General features: G+C 35.3%; 1 non-coding gene across 1 annotated transcript; it reads left to right on the forward strand.

Annotated features, from left to right (window-relative positions):
* Positions 1–6,934: 6,934 nt before the first annotated feature.
* Positions 6,935–7,041, forward strand: LOC128289811 (small nucleolar RNA R71). The gene has a single exon (XR_008279455.1). It is a non-coding gene; the product is annotated as a small nucleolar RNA R71 (small nucleolar RNA).

Raw genomic sequence — 7,041 nt, forward strand, 5'->3', positions numbered from 1 at the left:
TAAAGTTCAACAAAAACACTTATTAATTAAACTAAGATGAGTTGAATAAATGTCCAGCAACTCATTTATTAAACTAAGATGCTTAAATGCATGGTTTAAAATGCAAACTAAATGAACAAATGAGTTACTTAATGCAAGACTTAATTTAATGAAGTGACTTAAACTAACATCGAGTCACATAATGTATGACTTTATTAAATGCGAACACATAATGCATGTCATAATTAAAATATGTATTTAATAAATAAGACATAATTAAAGACTAAAGTAACTAAGATAAATCAAGTCTTTATTCCAACAAAGATAAATGAATTTAAAGGTCTCATTTTGCATTTGGGCCCCTCGAGTTTAGGCCAATCTCGATGTCGTCGAGATGTCTCAAACATGATGCGACCGGATCGCATCATACCCCTCTTCTTGAAGATGATTTGTCCTCAAATCGGGCCATTTTCTCAAAAAATTTCTCAGGATCACAAATCGGCCCTCCTCTTTAAGAGGGTACCACCTCACATTGTCACTTACAAAAGAATAAAACAAGTTAGTGATACAATGAAGGTTAAACCAGAGGAACTTTCGAAATTTTATTCACAACTTGACACAAGAAAATATTATCATCATCATAAAGACAAGGAGTAATAAAATGATGAATCAAGAATGAACAATTCCTTTTCAAGTCTTGGTGCATACTTGAGCACTTGATCGATTGTCAATTCAAAATAATTGACAAGTTTTACCTTTGCAAGTTGGATATCCAAATTTGGTAATAGAGCATGCATATAAATAAAACACTCATACATCACAAGTTTTATGTGCACACCTTGTTTAAACATGTGGTTTTCCATAGATCAAAGAATGCACATCAACGACACAACCATTGTTAGTAATGTTCTTATCATTTTCAAACCATCCATTACTAATAAAAAAACAATAAACCTCATCAAGGTACGAATGCATTTGAAACCAAAACATCAACAATGTTTCCATCAACATTCAAAGGGGTGGTTGAATCTTAAAAGATTCGAAAACTCACCTTGTTTTCCCATATGAATGAATGAATGTGGATCGGTTTGAGCGAGACCTTTTCAATCAACGTAAACCTCCTCTCTTGGAAAGATAGTAAAGTCGTTGCTCTTTACTTGAACTAACCTGAAATGTAGGAGAAATACAAGAACAACTCGCGTTTCTCAAAGTATCACCTTCACGAAAAGTAAAGGGGTTAGTGACATCAGATGTTCAACTTTAAGGGACATCTTTGAAACAATGCCAGGATCAAAAATATGAGTTGGCCTTACCTTTTAAAATGACACAAGAAATTTATGGATAGCCAAATAAAATGATCAAGGAACGATTTTATATTGTATTCATAATTTTAAATTTCGCTCCCTTAGTCAAAAGCCAAGCATCAATCAAACAAAAATTGGTCGCACAAAATTTGAAATGCTTGAATTTTTCACATATCGAACCAAAATAGCAAATTCTAGGTTTAAACACATAAGTTTGTTCACTTGCTAGAAAATGCAACAAAGGTTTCATGCGTGTCATGATTTCAAACATGCTGATCCAAAAGAATTTGTGCATATACAAAAACAAATAATCCAAACTCCTTACATTCATCAGGACATATGGGCATAAATTTAAAGATTTTGCACAAGGCGAGTTGATTCACATAATCACCACAATCAAACAACTTAAATGTCTTTCGTGAAGAATCGTTACCATGTAAGATGATATTATGTGCTTGCCGATTTAATCGGACGTCATCAACAAGTTTTACACCACAAAACAACTCAAGAGAACACTGCCTCATACTTCCTCTTAGAATGGACTTATCAACCACAAACAAAGAATAAGGGTTAATTAAATCAAAATAAGGGGATCTTTTATAAATTAAGCCATCGAAAATTTTTCTGACAACTTTCAAACCTGTTTGCCGTGGCTCGATTTCTAAAGATTCCTTATCTTTGAATACTTACGGTTGGATTTTATCTTCAACCTTTCCTTTTACGATCATACAAAGCATCTCTCATCGGAAAGTATTGAAGTTGAAGTTCGTCACACGGATTGTTAGGAACTTGAAAAGAAGAGGTAAGACGAGAAGAATTCACAGATTGGTTAGTGGAAACAACACTCTCTTTTTCTTGCCCTCTATCAACTTTTTCTTTCATTTCTTTTTCTTCAAGAACAATTGTTTCTTCCACGCTTTCTTTTTGCTCACTCTCTTTTTCAACTTTACTTTCTTGCACACACTCTTTTCTTTTTCGCTTCTCTCAATTTCTTTTAGAATCCACTCGTTTTCTCTCATGATCATCTTTTGCCTCTCTTTTCTTTCACTCTCTTTTGTTCTTTTTCTTTTCAACGGCTTTTTAATGACTTTCTCAATCTCTTTCAAGAATCTCTCATTTTCTCTCTTACTCGCCTCTTGCCTCTCTTTCATTTCTTTTTCTCTCATTTTTTCTTTACAACTTGAAGTTAATACAAGTGAATCAGCATGATAAGTATTTTGTTTGAAAGATGTGAAATCATTTAGATAGAGTTCACGATCAATTCTTCGAGAATGAGTCTTCGTGGATGCATACGAAGAGTTACTTGGGCTCCCTCGTTCGTTATCTCGAAAGACCTTAGACTCGAAGCTTTCTTTCTTTCTACTCAAATTTCTTGTCGAATAGGTATCACGATAGAAATCTCTTCTGAGTAGTCATCAGATGTGTGTCTCCGTGATGTTCTTGACTCCTTTTCTGACTTGGAACAATTTGCTTTCGTTGAAATCTTGCTCGATGGTCTAGCTTTTCTTGACGGGCTTGATTTTTCGATCGAGCATGCACTCCATCTCTTTCAACAAATATTGAAATTCAAAGGCTGAAAACTCTTCTCGAGACATGATTAATAGATGAAAAGAAAATGAATAAAACAAAAGCAGAAAATGAATACCTTACCACAAACCTCACTAGTCACTCACAATAAAATTTGAATGGCACTCACACTCGTGTTTGCACTCAAGATCGGCTTTTTCAACACTCTAATGCTCTCACAACACTCGTGCCTTTTACCTCTCTTTACCTTTCTCGTGATTTAGTAAGCCGATTCGCCAAGGCTTAACCTTAGTCTAGGTGGTCGGTTTCAAATGGGTAACAAGGGATGATGTGATTTACAACTGGGTAGGCTTACAAGAAAGAGAATAATTCGGGTATAGTGTGGCGAAAAAGTCAAGGATGGAAGTGGATGAGAGGGTAAAGGTTTCAGGATTGAAAAATGGAGAAGAAGTAAAACTATGTTCAAATTTTCAGATTTTGTTTTTTTTTTTCAGAATTTTTGTTTGAAATTTTTTTTCGTTTTTTTCGTTTTTCTTTTTGAAACTTACTTGATGAGTCACAGACTATTCCTGGAGTAATTTTGAATGTTCGTACTCCTCGTTTTTGTAGCTCTAATACCAAATGATACGATCTGCCTCAGGGTGAGTCGAGTCGTATGTGAGTTTGCCTGATCGTCTACGAAGAAGTAGCGTTAGATTTGTTCAAAAGGATGTTTTAACAAAGTTTTTGTAGGTTTGGTTATAATGAAACGAAAAGATGGATTGGAATGGAAATGAAAATGATCTCGAAAACAGACACGAACCAATATTAGAAAATATTGACCCAAATGTTTATAAGTTTTCAAGGTGGTCGAATGGAGAATATGAGAACCTCGACCCACTACTTAGCAAAGTAGGAACCTTGGTATGTTTGAACGCTACACTACGAGTAGTGATAAGTTCAGTTTTCAACAAAGAAAATGGATGACACAACTAGAACACTAGGTAGCCAACAAATCTTTGAACGAAAACAGAGAAAAGTTTGCCTCACAAATTTGGCAGAATATCATTCAAAAATTTCCAAAAAGTAGTGTTCCTTCAAAAGGCTTGTTACATGAATTTATAGTGTCAAAAGGGAAGCTAGCTGAAAGGTCACTTTTAATGAAGCTAATAATGAGGCCTAATGAAAAGTCACAACTATAGAAATTCTATTCCAAGTAACTCTAGCCTTCAATGTGATTTACTTCTTCAATTAAGTTGCTTTCATAGTCTTTTGAAGTCTCCATGAGCAACCGAAAAGACACCAGCTTCTTTGATGGAGAATTGAATGCATGTAGTGATTACTCATGAAGCAAATGGTTATGGAAGATGAAACAAAGTTGCTGCCTAATTTGAAGAAGAATAATGCTCTCCTTTAATTGATAGAAACAACTTCTTAATGATATTTAAAGCCTCTTTGTAACAACCCTCTCTTTTGTAACTGAAATCTCTTGAAAAGTCACCTTATTGAATGCATAATGACCTTTAATAATAATAGATGGGAGCTAAAAAGTCACCTGCAATTAACACATGTAACCGTCACATTTATTCATTTATTAAGCTTAAAACAAATTAATAACTAACTTAAATAAATGAACTAACACTTATGCATCATTTATTCCAGCAACAAGTTTAATTAAGAGAAGCATTATTAAATGAACTTAAATTCATGCATCAATAAATTATCCTAGGAACTAGATTATTTAAAGAAGCAACTATTAAATAAAGTTCAACAAAAACACTTATTAATTAAACTAAGATGAGTTGAATAAATGTCCAAGAACTCATTTATTAAACTAAGATGCTTAAATGCATGGTTTAAAATGCAAACTAAATGAACAAATGAGTTACTTAATGCAAGACTTAATTTAATGAAGTGACTTAAACTAACATCGAGTCACATAATGTATGACTTTATTAAATGCAGAACACATAATGCATGTCATAATTAAAATATGTATTTAATAAATAAGACATAATTAAAGACTAAAGTAACTAAGATAAATCAAGTCTTTATTCCAACAGCATAAATGAATTTAAAGGTCTCATTTTGCATTTGGGCCCCTCGAGTTTAGGCCAATCTCGATGTCGTCGAGATGTACCGAAACATAATGCTACCGGGATCGCATCACTTACCATTCTTCTGTATGGTCAAGATGGTGCGAGAAGTTTATACTCCTCATCCCTGCTATCAACTTTATCAACGTAAGGTTTAAGACGGGTATTATTTACCTTAAATGTGCCGAATTTGGGATGAATTACCTCGACTGTACCATATGGGAAAATACTGAGTACCGTAAGAGGAATTTCTTCATTAGGTTTAGGACTGGCGATGCGAGGATCTACTGCATCTAGTAGCACTTTGTCTCCAACCTTAAGTTGATTTGGTGAGGTATTGAGCTTGTTCTGGCTCGGTTTCGATTTACCGGGTGTTCTCGATTTCTATGTCTGTCATTCATCCAGCTCCTTTATTTGTAGCTGTCGTTCTTTATAGGTAGGTCCTTTGTTGTTGTTTGAACATGGCTTGTATGTGTTCTTCGTAACTGTTTCCTACACAGAGGGTTTCACCACATGATCAGTACTAATAGAATGATTTATACAACCACTTTCAATTTTTGATGTGTTACTCGAATTACGAGCTTGAAGGGTGATTGTTTCGTCTCCCACACGAAGTGTGAGTTCACCTATACCAACATCAATAATGGTTCTAGCAATCGCTAAAAAGGGTCTTCCTAAAATTAAAGGTGCATTACTATCCTCTTCTACGTCTAGAACAACAAAGTCTACTGGGTATATAAATTTATCGATCTTAACAAGAACATCTTCAATGATACCCCTAGGAAATCTAATGGTTTTATCAACCAATTGAATGCTCATCCTAGTTGGTTTGGGTTTCCCAAGACCTAGCTATTTAAACATTTTATAAGGCATAACATTAATGCTTGCCCCTAAGTCAGCCAATGCATTATGAACATCTAAACTACCAATTAAACAAGGAATCGTAAAATTCCCTGGATCCTTCAATTTGTTGGGTAGCTTATTCTGTAATATGGCTGAGCAAACTGCATTCAACTCCACATGTGACGCCTCATCCAACTTTTATTTATTTGTTAAAAGCTCCTTTAAAAACTTGACTGCATTTGGTATCTGCGAAAGGGCTTCAATAAATGGTAATTTAATATGTAGTTTCTTTAAAAGTTTAAAGAATTTACCAAATTGTTCGTCTGATCGGTCTTTCCTTGTCGCATTGGGGTATGGCACACGAGGTTTATATTCTGTACTCACCAGCTTTGGGTCATTTTGGCCTACCTTATTCTTACCTTTTCTTATCACCGTTTCTGGCCTTGGTTTTGCAGCTAACCCTTCCTCATCTTGAATGGCAATCTCCATTAGGTTAGATTCAGTGTTGCTTGGCAGGCTACCTTGTAGTCATTCAGAAATCAACTTGCCGAGCTGTCCAATCTAAGTTTCGAGCCCTTGGATTAATGCTTGTTGATTTTTGAGTACCGTCTCGGTATTCTGAAAATGAGTTTCTGACACCGAGATAAATTTGTTTAGTATCTCCTCAAGGTTCAGCTTTTTCTCTTGCTGGTATGGTGGTTGCTGAAAGCCTAGAGAGGGTGGTGGTCTCTGATTTCCTTGGCCTCCCATGAAAAATTTGGGTGGTTCTTTCAACCTGCATTATAAGTATTGCTATAAGGATTGTTTTGAGATCGAGGATTGTTACCCATGTAATTTAACTGCTCGTTCTCCATGTTGTAGGCATAAGGTGGGTATTCTAAACTACTTGATCCACCTCCATTTGCTTCGCACTGCATTATTGGGTGAACTTGTGAAGAACTAAGAAAACCATCAATTTTCTTATTCAAGAGTTCTACATGATTAGAGAGCATGGTGACCGAATCGACGTTATAAACGCTGGCGATTTTGGTTGACTTTGTCCTCATGACTTACCACTGATAGTTATTCAGTGACATCTCTTTTATAAATTCATAGGCATCTTCAAGTGTCTTATTATTGATGGTTCCACCAGCAGCTGCATCAACCATTTGTCTAGTCGAAGGATTCAGGCCATTATGAAACGTTTGAACCTGTAGCCAGAGTGGTAACCCATGGTGAGGGCATCTTCTCAAGAGGTCCTTGTATCTCTCTCATGCATCGAAGAGTGTTTCTAAATCCATCTGCATAAAAGAAGAGATATCATTACGTAATTT

Source organism: Gossypium arboreum, chromosome 2 (assembly GCF_025698485.1).
Source record: "Gossypium arboreum isolate Shixiya-1 chromosome 2, ASM2569848v2, whole genome shotgun sequence".
Taxonomy (NCBI): domain Eukaryota; kingdom Viridiplantae; phylum Streptophyta; class Magnoliopsida; order Malvales; family Malvaceae; genus Gossypium; species Gossypium arboreum.